This window comes from Bradysia coprophila, unplaced genomic scaffold (genome assembly GCF_014529535.1).
Source record: "Bradysia coprophila strain Holo2 unplaced genomic scaffold, BU_Bcop_v1 contig_24, whole genome shotgun sequence".
NCBI classification, from domain to species: Eukaryota; Metazoa; Arthropoda; class Insecta; order Diptera; family Sciaridae; genus Bradysia; species Bradysia coprophila.
Window position 1 is genome coordinate 1,781,427 of NW_023503501.1, and position 13,223 is coordinate 1,794,649.

Genomic DNA, 13,223 nt, shown 5'->3' on the forward strand with positions numbered 1-13,223 from the left:
AATGCTTTTGCACCGGTATGTTGTTCAGTTTTGTTGTTATGTTTTGTTCGGAATGTGACTTTGGTACTCCAGGAAGAAAAATAGTATACAAACCACGGATCAAAAAGGTGTGTTTTAGACCACGGTGGTGAAAACGTCCAGGGATGGAGCGACCTGGGTCTAAAACACACCTTTTTGATCCTTGGTATCTAACATACTATTTTCTACTGGATCTGGAGAGATTTCTCGATATCGGAAAGTTTTTCTGAACTCGATTTTTTTTTGTGAAGATGCTTTATTGAGAATATCTTCCGCCTCTTTATTCTTAAGAAGTAGTACCTTCGACTTTTTGTTGTTCGAGAAAAGTAAAGTACATTGGAGCACATCTGGAAAATACGTCGATTCATTAGGAAGTCAGTGACGTTTATATTATTCAATGTGTCCTTAAACGTTCGAAGTGACACGATAGTCGCATCTTCTAACAAACTGCGATCCTCGATAATGTATTTATTTTCGCTAAATCCACGTTCAGGATCGCTATTTGCATGACTCAAAGAAAGGAGTGTTTTCGCAAGTTGAGTCAGGTTCATACAGAAGTTCAAATTCATTGCCGCATAATTTTGCTGTTTTTACCGTTTTTAGTTTTTCAGTATTATTAAAAAATTTCTTCGAGAGTGTGACCTCATTTTAGGAATTTTAGAAGATTTTAGGGGATTTTAGGAGGATTTGGTCCATTTTATGAATTTTATGAATTTTAGGAGGAGTGGGAACTCTGTGTTCATTTCCGTACTATTTTTGTGAATTTTGGTCATTTTGGGGGATTCAAAAATTCTTAGTGTGACGTCATATGTGAACAGCCCCTTGTGTGAAATGTCAACTTTATAAAAATAATTGTTTTTCTAGTGAGTGTTAAAATTGTCAAAATTTGTTTTTCACCCGCATTCGTAAGTGTCTTAACCTGTACTTTCAGAACCTCGACTTGATTTACTGAAAACACCGATGACTTTTAAAACTCTAAAAAATCTCAATTACAGGTTCGTTCCAAGTAACTGTAAACACGAATTTTCACTGGCCGAACGAACACGATTTCATCCACATAGATCGGTTTTCATATAAATATTAATGAGGTTATGTCTCATAAATAACTCATGAAAAAACATGTGTGATCCCGACTAGTGTGAATTATGGCCCTCGCTTTGCTTTCGTTCAAGTTGTGTCGTCGTAATACAAATATCAGTAAAGATCGATAAAACGTCCAAAAATAGTATTCCGAACCAGTATAAAGTCCGAAAATGTTACAGACAATTACGTTCTTCATACATTTTTCATTCATATAGTAGAATTGTTTCGTTACAAACATTTTTCGATATTTTCTGCCATAAGACTCTGAATATTTCTTTTAAATTTCATTCAAATTGATTGCATACCAACACCAACGGAGGAAATCGAAGGTGCAATAATACTGTAGCTTTTACCGAGCGCTTCCGGTGGTGCCCATACCTAACAGTTTTTGGGCTTCGCGGGGAAAGCTATTAATTGGTGAAAAGGACGGACGTCACACCTGCAAATAACCTACATAAACCATACACATACGTTATATCACTTCACAATTCTACACCATCTACTACACGGGGTAGAGTGAGTATTGTGTCTTTTTAATGGAGTTTCGGGGCTAATTATAAAATATGCAGACTGAAATTTAAGAATTTTTGACACCACCTTGCACTCTTTCAAAAAATCCTACCTGCTATCTAAAAATGCTTACGAAATATTCTAATGAAAAGTGCTAAATGAAGTCGAAGTTTTTACCGTACGAGATAGAAACGCAAAAAGTTTTGTTTGTAAAAACTTAAATACGAAGAATCGAACTATCGACACAGAAACATATCCCAAAAACATATCCGTGTGCATGTACTTTTCGTGGTAAAACTACCTTCGAACCTGCAAGAAAATTGGCTTTGTAGGAAAACTATAAAATCTGTGAAAGTTTTACCAAAACGATATCAGAACATCTAAAACTAATTCTAAATCCTAGATGTGGCGAAGTCGAAAGTTTTTGAAAATTCTGACCTGATTTACTTATGATGGAAAAGATTAAAGATGTCACTTTCTCGAGAATTTTAATCCAATTATGCTATTCATTCCACAAAATCAACCGAAGGTTTTAGGGGGAAAACAATTTTTTGGCCTAAATGCAAATTTTTCATCGTTTAAATAGCTATTTTCATAACTGGGTCGACATGGGTAGAAGAGAAAGTAGTGAACCTTGACATTTGTCACTTCACGAAAAACATTTGCTGTACGCGACCTAAGTAAATAATGATGACGTGAGGCATATAGCAACACAATAGCAGAGATGATGCCCGTATGATTTAATTAATACTCTGAAAGAGTGCGTTCAATGTTATTTTATCACATACGGCGCGTGTGCGGATGTCAAAATTACTTAACTAGAAGAATAATTCAAAAATTACACTTCAGGTCTATGTTGTTGTCTCGTTTTCGCTTATGTGATAAAAATTTTATCATAAAATAGAGTACACACTTGTCACTATCAGTCTCGGAAAGCTTCGACTTCTTAGTGACAAGTGTGTAATATAGATCGCGTACAGCTGTTGGCGAAATTCGTAATTCCACGAATCAAAACAGACATTTGAAAGCAAATACGTTGGGTATTTTACTGGCTGAAGCAAGATTTCACATTAACGGTCCTAAGCGCGTAAAATAACTTTACGCCATAGCCATGTCCAATTGGATTGTTACTGTGAATTCTTGTTCTTCTTTAACCATCTCAACAATTTTATAAAACAAGCGTGAAAGCTTTCGGTTTCCCAACCTAAACTTGCGCACGTTCAATTTCCGAGAACACCGCTCTGACTTTAATGCGGGCGTAATTTATGCCCGAGCGACACAACGGTAAAGAAACACAAAAATTTTCCATTTCAAATACTTGAAAATTCGAATGTAAAAACACGATTTGCTAATTGAAGTAATTTGTCGTACGTACCCGTTTTCTACTTAACTAACACATTTCTATCCGACAATTTCTTAATTATCGGACAAAATTCTGTCTAATCATTAAATTAAACCATTTTCATAATGTTGTCGTTACACTTTTACATTTTGATGTAGGTCAATGTAATATTTTAAATGTTATGCTAATTTCAATTACCCTTGTCTTGCATTTATTATTCCGTCAAGAATATTGTGATCGGCTATATGTAGCAAAAAATTCAACAAAATGAATGATAAGTAAGAGGGAAAATTTTGAGTGCATTGCAGGGCATATTTTATGGAATACGTACAAATGTGGATGACTTATTGGGGTAGACAATTATGGTTCGTAGAGTTCGTGAGTATGGCGATTTAGTAGACGTTTGACATAAAATATATGGGATAAATGTCAAAAGTTCACGAAAACCCTATTGCGTGTATCTTTTATTGGTGTTTTTTTTTAGGTTCGACACATGTATTCGCACTGAGAGCTTCTATTCAGCGTCAAATTATGATCATCTATAAACAATAACTCGTGCAACGTTGCGGGAGGTAAAATGTGTGTTTCGTTTTAAATCAAAGTTGTGCTAATTCCTTATTTACTTTCTACAATTTACACAATGACGTGTATGCGATTTATTAATTTATATCACTGAAACGCTGAGTTTGCGCTACAACACAAAATTTACACTACATCGATACATTGAATTCTTGATGTATTGGAAAGTCGATGGAAAGATACATTGAAAAAATTCAATTTTAGCGATTTGAAAGTGACAAAAATACTTTAATTGACAGCTGCCAAACAGATTACTATTTTGTATGAGAAATCTTCAAAGATTTTTTTACATTGCCAAAATTTGTTAGATACATTGTCCAGTGTCAGTGCCCTACTTAGAGTACCTCTCATGCTTGAAGTGCGTTGGTACGTCGTTATCTGTAGGATCAGTAAAAGTTTCTAAAATATTTCTAGCTGTGCCCACTCCTAACACACAACGATGTATGCGAAAATATTCTCCACAACCACACCAAATGCTTAATTTTTCTGTTGTGGCAACTCTTAATTTCATTCATAAAATCTGATGAACTGGCACTTTCGCATCGGCAAAATGATTTTTTTTATAGTGAACAGAATTGGTAATCTTGTATAACATGTTGTGAAAAGGCCCAGTAACTGCTTAATTGCATTCACCAATTGCAAATTATGAATGAAAAATTGAGTTGTAATTACGCATCTGTCACATTTGCCACAACAACATCAGTTGCCAAATTTTCACGAAACAATTTTTTTCGATTCTGCCGCAACGTATCTTACCAGTGACTTTTCAATACAGCAATTCAGCACGCTAAGAATGTCGACACGTTGCGCAAATTTTGTGCTTTAGCGCAAATTCACTAAGATTTTATAGATGGGTACACAGTTCGTGAAAAATGCATGCAAAATCGACCGCTGCAAAATGCTTGCAAAATGTGACATAAAATGTATGAGCCAAATGTCAAATATTTTGCAAACACAGTGTAAACATCAGGTTTACACCGAGCTTGCAAAATATTTGACAGATAACTCATATATTTTATGTCGTATTTCGCATGGGTCCATTTTTCATGCATTTTTCACGATCTGTGTACTAGCCTTATGAATGGAAATTTTTCAAATCTCTAAAAAAATCTTAGAAATACGTTTCCAAAAAAAAAAAAAAAATAGGCCCTGGTGCATTAGCAATATTAGCAAACTATTTTATGTGATAAGTAAAATTGATGGTTAATAATTAAATATTTTGTGAAATTAGCAGTTTACACGAAAAGCAATGAGAAATTCAGATCAAAAAAACTTTTCTGGTCAATCAATAATTCAGGATGATTTTAAAATATACAAATGGGTTTCGTCAACAAATCCAGTCCTCATTTTTTGTTTTGTTTTAATTTGTTTTGTGTTTTTTTCTTTTTTTAAATCCGTAATGGAATGGAAATAATGCTTTTTGGATTAATTTAAATGATGTTAATGCTTCAGGAAATATTTATAAATTTATTGAACAAAATAAATCAATTTATTTAACTGATTTTACCTGATTACAATACTGTTCTTGGTTGGTCTTTGTATTTTTTTGTTTTTACATTGTCTGCCACTCATGCTGAAAAAAAAATGTTTTTTGCATAAATTTATTAGCCATCATATCGAATAAATATTCACAAAAAAAAAACTTAGCAACAAAGTGGTGGGAAATTTTTATCTCATAAAAACCCAATTTATTTAATGCGGCTCATTTTATCGCATAATCCATAAATCATAGTTCATCGTTGTTTCATTTTCATTTTGTGCAATGAAACAACTAAAAAAAATTCGTCAATTTTCGATAAAAATAACGATGCTAAAGTTTCTCCTCGTAACACAAAAATAATAAAAAATTGATCGCTTGCATCGCACATCGTCTCTACCAATTTTCCATAATACAAAACTATCAAAATATGAAGTATAATGTAGACGCAAATGAAATGAAAATTTATTTTACGAGATTTTCTTCGTTTACATTTTTAGTTTAGTATAGATAGTAACGAAGTCTATTAGCTATTGCTGTTGCAATAAAAGTTTATCGAAGAAGCGAATTGTTCGTACAAAACAACGAAATGTATATTATGTTTGCAGTGAGACAAATTGGTTCTCTTTTAAAAGTTAGGGATTTATTCGTGGCCAAGACATTATTTAAATCAGCTTATAATCAGTGAACCTAGAACAGAAGATAATGATATATTTAGATTAGGAGAGAGCCGACTTTTCTACACGGTAAACATCAGGAACGATAATATCGTTTGCAGAACGATAATATCGTGTTTTGGACGATAATATCGTTTTCTGAACGCTAATATCGTTTTCGGAACGAAAATTGTAACGTTAAAAAGCACTTCGCATATGTCAGATAATATCGTTTTCGGAACGATAATATCGTTTTCGGAACGATAATAACGTTTTCGGAACGATAATATCGTTTTCGGAACGATAATATCGTTTTCGGAACGATAATATCGTTTTCGGAACGATAATATCGTTTTCGGAACGATAATATCGTTTTCGGAACGATAATATCGTTTTCGGAACGAAAATATCGTTTTCGGAACGATAATATCGCTCGGAACGATAATATCGTTTTCGGAACGATAATATCGTTTTCGGAACGATAATATCGTTTTCGGAACGATAATATCGTTTTCGGAACGAAAATATCGTTTTCGGAACAATAATATCGCTCGGAACGATAATATCATTTTCGGAACGACAATATCGTTTTCTAGTGTTGTGTACTCGTACATGATTCTTCAATCAATGCCGAGATCAATGTCTCAATTTAAAGAATTTCTTGAACCAAAATTGGACAAGTCGAAAAATGACGTACACACAACCATTTTCAAAACATTGAAATCTGTTCGATACGAGTTTCATTTTACTTTGTTTGGGGTTCTTACCTTCAAATTTGTTGAATTATTAATCGTACAACTATTCTGAAATAGTAAGTTTTAGTGTTTAACATGTTTAAACAGTGATGCGAAGTGATTGTGTGCAATGCATTTGCCGCAGATTCTTGTGTAATATTCTGCGAAAGGTTCGCAAATTTCTCGGCACATCAAATCAAATTCCAGCAAAAATACGTTGAATTTAGGCTGGTTTTTGGGTTAAATCCGACAGTGGACCTTTGTATTGCATGTTATTTAATATGTTAAAGCCTCATGCATATCGAACATAGTTAAATATAAGGGTTACCGTACAATATTGTGCGGTATCGACGGTTAATGTACACATGTTTTGTTCTGATTTCGATATGCATGAGGCTTTAACATAGTAAACATCATGCAATACAAAGGTCCGCTGTCGATTTCACCCAAAAACCAACCTAAATTCAACGTATTTTTGCTGGAATTTCGCAGAATATTACAAGAATCTGCGGAAAATGCTTCGTCAAGTATATCTGAGTTTTGTACACAATTGAGTTGAATTTTGTTAACATTAGAAAACTATTTATGGTTGACATTAGACTTGTAATAAGAATCAACTTATTTTTCATTAATTTTAATTTCTTTTCATGTACACACACGGAATTTTGAAAACCGACACATTTTCTGTTTCTGTGTTTTACTTGAGTTTCTGATTTCACCATATAAAAATATATGCAAAATTCACAAGAAACCAGTAGACCACGAAACAGAAAATGTGTTGGTTTTCGAAATTCCACGAGTGTAAGAGAACATAACATGAAAACAAAATAGTTTCATTTATAATTAGGTCCGATGATGCTCAACTGTAGTTGCTGGAATTCACATTTTCCCTTTTCTTTTAAAGGATATAATCTATGCGATTGGAACTTGATGGTTACTAGCAAGGGCTATGAGATTTCTTGAGATTGTCATCCTCTAAAAATAAACTAACTCAGAATCGCATTATGCCCATCAGGCACGAATAGAGCAATTGAGAAATTTCACAATTTTAGAAGATTCCGTCGTACTGGCCAAACACCTTAAGAATGAATTTGCCATGGTATCGAACAACTGATATTCAAGCCACATCTGATCCGAATGATCGATGGCTCTATAGAATCGTTCGTCTCCCCTGACAATTTTGTGGAACAACTTTTTTCTGGTTGTCTTTTCATTTTTGGCAGTAGAGTTGTAAAAGTGAGCTATGTCGCATGTTGAATAATATTTATTTGTGAACTAAATGTTGAATTATTTCGCCAATAAACAGACGATTTATTTGGAAGTGTGCGGGTTTGTAGTGATTAGAATACATACCCAAAAAAGATCGAAAGGTCCGTATGTGGAAGCGCTAGACATTGAAAATCAGTATATGGTTTTTGGTTTCGGAATCTCTTGGACAGCAGCGACCAAACAAGTTTTACAATGGATAGTAGAGGGTAGTCCACCAGGAGTCCAACGATACTACGGATGCCGTTGGCCGTCGCTGTCCAAGGTTGTGACAGGAAATTGAGAAAATTTCGGATCGGATCGCATGTGGCTTGAATTTCATTTTCATATAAGCAGGATGAAGTTTTCACAAATTCATTCTTAAGTTGTTTCATGCCGTAAATAATGTCACAGAAATTAGTTTGGACAGTTTAGGCCATTGTTTGATGAAAAATGGAATTTCACGATCCAATTGACTACAATAAAGTCTGATCAAGATATTGAAATCGAATCTCGAATCGAATTGAAAAAAAAGTTTGTCTTTTTTTCTGAACTACCGCACCTTTGCTACAGCCAGTAAAAGAAAAATATTTTCGGATTCCGTATTTAATATTTTACAAAGTTGTACTTTCTGTTAAATAATATAACCAAGTTAAACAGTTCTTTGTACATGAAACGAAAAGCATTTAGTAAGAAAGTGTGTAATTTTGATCTGTCCTCTATTGTAGGATTGCTACAATGAAAATTTTTACAATAGGTAGCACATGCGGGAGCAAAGCTGTGGATTATTTTAAAAATCTAAATGGTGCAACTTGCTGATTTACGATTTCTGCATCTAATAAATTTTTATGAGAGAAATGTCACAGTCACACGTAAGTATTTTAGTGCAAATAACTCTTGATTATGTACAATGTAATGCTGAAAACAGACGAAGCATTAAGAATTTGTTTCGATGAAATTTTTCATTGTTTCAGTTTCGTTAAGCATGAAAAGTGACATTAGAACAATGAAAAATATGATCGAAACCTGATTCTTAATGCTTCGTCTGTTTTCAGCATAAATTTAACGAAAATTTTCTTTTGTGTTCATCCCTTTTCGCATTGTCTGAAACTCTCGAATAGTATAGTCCGATAAATCATGCCGTTCACTTTTTAAAATACCTGCCACTCACCAGTCAGGCTTTGAAGTTAACTGCTATTACCGAATAATCAGAGTTAATTATACTTACTTTGCATGCGTATCGCTTTTGTGAAAAATTGTTAAGAACCTTACCACAACAGTAGAAGTTTATCAAAGTAACTCACAACACTAGTTACAAATAAAAACAGAAGAAAAAAGACATTTTTTTCTAAACTTAAGGGTTGGTTTGGTCATTTGTCATTTAAAAGGCTTTACAAAAACTTTAACAATAACATAACAATCCTTTTGTGTATTGGCACAGGACAAATTTATATTCATGGTGGAAGTGTCGGAATATTTTGAATCATAAAATGCAAATAAAGCATTTTCAAAACAAAACAAACTTTGCTTCAAATTTGAGAAAGTGTGTATGCAAATAGTATGTAGCCGAAAGCAGCAGAGCTATTGTTTCTAATGTTAATGAATTCTTTGTGCTAAATAATAGTAATTCATGCAACTAGTAAAACATAACTCAACCTTTGACATAAATTATACTGTATGAACGAAATATTGTATGAACGGTCAAGTAGGTTATATCTCAATAGACAAATGGTAATGCTCAAAACAAACGAGGCATTGATGACGAAATTTTCGAAACTGTCAAATGAAGTTAGAACTTTTTCTATTCAAAATCGCGACTGCTGCATCTGTCAATGAAAACTAGGACCAAAACACGTTTTCAATGCCTCGTTTGTTTTGAGCATAAGAGGTGTTGCTCGATAAGCTTTGGGTTTTGGTGTAAGGGTTTAGCATTGGGTTTCGTACCACTAGTGGCGAGAAGGAAAATATAAAAAACAGAGAAAAAAGATCCACCCAAAACACGTATGAAAAAGTTCAATTTTCGCAGCGCATTTGCAGAAAATATTTATTAGGGTACGGTAGAGGCAGTGAAATTTCAACATGAATTTGCTTCAGCTGTTTTCAGTTGACCCACAAAAATTATCAAAACTGCTTACACGTTTTTAAACGGTTTTACCACTACCACGTGCGTTACAAACGCACGTATACTAAGTAGATTTCGTCTAGGGTGATTATTTCTGACCAATGCACACATATCATGGTATCCTTTATGCTATCCTGTCATCATTAAAATCTTGAAGCCCCCTAAGGACCTCATCTCCTTATCAACCTATTAGTTTACGCTCTACATGAACCACTCCAGGCGAACAAAATGATCTCTATGATTAGTTACCAAAATGATCAGCTAATCTTTAGGGTAGAAAGCAAAGAGTGTATGGCGTGAACCTCACTTCATTATACACTGTAGGGCAGGCACATTGTCGAATCAATGATTAGTCATTCGACCACTGTCTCGATCTGTGAGAAAATTAAATGCGTCTTTCGACGTTTTCCAATAATATGCAGTTCAACAATACCATTTCTCATGAGGCTATGGCAACAGTGGTACTTGATGCAGTACTCTATCGAAAACTATACCGATTTGCTAACGAAAAGGTCTAGCGAATCATAGTTGAAATGTAACTTATCACCCACCGTATATCGAGAGCAACATGACTAAAGGGCGTCCTACCATTTTTTAAACAACGATATCTTAAAAACATTATCTTGAGAACCATTAGTATGTCTCAAAATCTGACAAATGTTCACATCTTTTAGGGAAAAAAACGTTTAGTGAAGTCCGACCAGCGGATGGAAGGACGCTCTTTAGACATTTTGCGCTCGATATGTAGACTAATGCAAGTTTTTTCAAGCATCCATAAATCCCAACATTGCTATGCGACTTGAGTTTTGATTCTTCTATAGATATGGAGTGCAACGTATCTACATTTGTTGTAGGCATGAGCTTTTTTCTGAATGGTTATATCCTTGGATAAAATTATATACCAGTCGTTCCGCACACTTGTTTTTAGTAGTTTATTTATTGACATATATGAGGGAAAGCATCGAGGCGATGCCGAGATTTCCGTTCATATGTCGCATAAATAAGCGAAAAAGAGAAATAATATCTGTTCATAAGTGCTAGGACAATAATAATTTGGGGAAACATCGCGCGTATGTAATAAATATTATAAAAATATACTCTCAAGTCATGCTGTCAGGAACCACTCGATCAGCCAATATTGTGAGATATTGTTAAGATGCTTGAAATGGTTCAACGTAAAAGTTTGATAAATATCTTTACTTGACTGAAGATAAAATATTAAAATTGTAAACAATTTCGTCTAATTTGCCAATATTTCAAAGGTTCTTCAAGAAGATTCACTTAATCCTCCTTGTTCGCGAGTTTTTAGATGGTCCTTCTTTTTTACTGTTTTTGCTTGACGTACTAATCTGTTATCCATACCCCAATACCCTCTCGAGTGTATTGCATACCCTCATTTTTTACCTGCATCTCATCTAGCATGAAATTATTCAACTTTTTCCTTCGTTCACAAAAACGTAGACATTTTTTATAAAAATTCAATAAGACTTCTTTCTGTGAATTTGGTGTTCATTTCATTTCGCTTAGCACAATGAACAACGGTTTGTAGCAGAAAAGAATCCGGAATTAAAAAGAAAAATGAAAATTGGATGGATAAAAACGTTTCCAGTTGCGATTCTTTTCATCGTTTCTTTTTTTTGTGTGGATGCGAAAACATTGTATTTTTCTGTCGCTCTCGCTGTCGTTACATATAATACAAATATTGTACCATTCACAGACTGATCTCGTTTATTTTCATTAGCAAAAGGAACGTCACAAAAACAATAATTTTTCTGCATAAAATGTAGTAACCCTTTCACGTTGTTTTTTTATAACAGTCGCAGTTTCATTCTTTTTTTTTGTTCTTTTTTTCTTTAATAAGATCTTTAGCTTAGTCGCATTACGCTCGACGCCCGTACCAGTATTTTTCAATGAAGTACTCAGAATTATAGTTTTGAGAAGACAAGACCATTTTATGCGTTCAGAATGAAGAAGAAATGCGTGCGAAGCATTGTTACTAAGTTACAAAAGGCATTAACTTAAAGGGACCGTACCTTACGATATAGAAGGTCTTGGAGAGATGCTGAAAAGACATGAGTATACATTGTACTATTTGTTGATGGAGAAAACAACGACTGAGTAATAAAGGGTATTATCTGGGAAATTTCTATAGATGCAAGGTCAGGGCCGTAGCTAGGGGAGGCTTCTGAGGACATTCTGAGAAAATCGATTTATCATTCGAGAAACAGTTTGGTCAAGTCCCGGCGCTATGGCCAACAAAAACGTTCAATTTTATCTATCTAATAGCTATTTCGCTAACTAGTTGGTAAAGGAGCTGTTTTGCGCACTAGATGTGAGATTGCTGATACGAGCGAAGCGATACTCCACTTAGATACTGAAATAAAGGGATACCAATTAGGAATAAATATTGCAGTAGATATAGCGGCTTCTGCGCACTGCCACTGATATAATAGTATCTCACATCTCATCAGGTCATGACGACTGGAAATGATCAACCTATACGAAGTAGGGTCATACCCTTTTGCATGTACAAGTCTAGCGAATCACAAGTGAAATGAAAGTAAACGTTCATATCATTTCATCACCAGATCTATCTGGTCAAGTGGTAGCGCACAGTGCTTTTAATGAACATTTGGTGTGTATCAGCTTTAGCTACGGCACTGACGCCAATGTGTTGATTTCTCGAGTATATATGAATGAAAAACCTGTTAATGCACCAGGGCCTATTTTTGACAATTTCTTTAAAGAAAAATTCCTCAAATTTCCAAAAATAGTCAAAATTTATTAAAATCTACATAGACCTAAACTCAACTCAATTAAAGTTTGTAAATGGTTGGCATTCTACAGTTTTAATTGTTCCACATCGTTCTACGTGTTGTCAACAAAAGAAGCATGTGTAATTGAAGAAACGTAAAGACAAACGCTACTTCTATGTGGTGGAATATGTGTGGAACAAATAAATCGAAAGAAAATATTACCAAAAATAGGCCCTGTACATCACTACTATCACACACGTCTCAACGAAGAATGGGAGCTTTCCAGTTCCTCAAAGTGTTTAGGAATGCAATGGACAAGTTTAGTTAATTTACAGTATAATTTGGAATGTCAGTAAAGAGAGAAAAGTAAAATTCGACTGAGTTGGGGGTCACACAAAATTTGTTTAACAAATGAAAATCTCAATGTCTTTCATTCTTGTTGTAAGAACGTACCTAACCAAAATTCGAAAATCTAGATTTTCACTTTTCTCTCCCTGTAACTACAGTAGGCTTTCACCTAACTTCAACACATCATACCGGTTGAATCGTAACCAACTCAAAAGTCCATTAAGACATTTCGATTCACTTGAAAACATTTTAATAAGTAAATGGATTTTAACGAAAAAAAAGGAAAACACGAAACTTATTCCCATTCATTTTCTAATTAATTCATGAGTGCTGTTTTAACATAAATAAGTACA

At 34.2% G+C, this 13,223-nt stretch overlaps 1 protein-coding gene across 2 annotated transcripts in view; it reads right to left on the reverse strand.

The window, feature by feature from the left end:
* LOC119077793 overlaps window positions 1-13,223 on the reverse strand; it is a 99,692-nt gene that overhangs the window by 63,431 nt on the left and 23,038 nt on the right. The window contains exon 2 of one of the 2 annotated variants that reach the window (XM_037185101.1): window positions 5,040-5,105. The exons of the other annotated variant lie outside the window; for it this stretch is intronic. The gene's annotated coding sequence lies outside the window, so the exon portion shown is untranslated. The remainder of the gene's footprint in view (window positions 1-5,039; window positions 5,106-13,223) is intronic. 2 annotated transcript variants of the gene reach the window in all.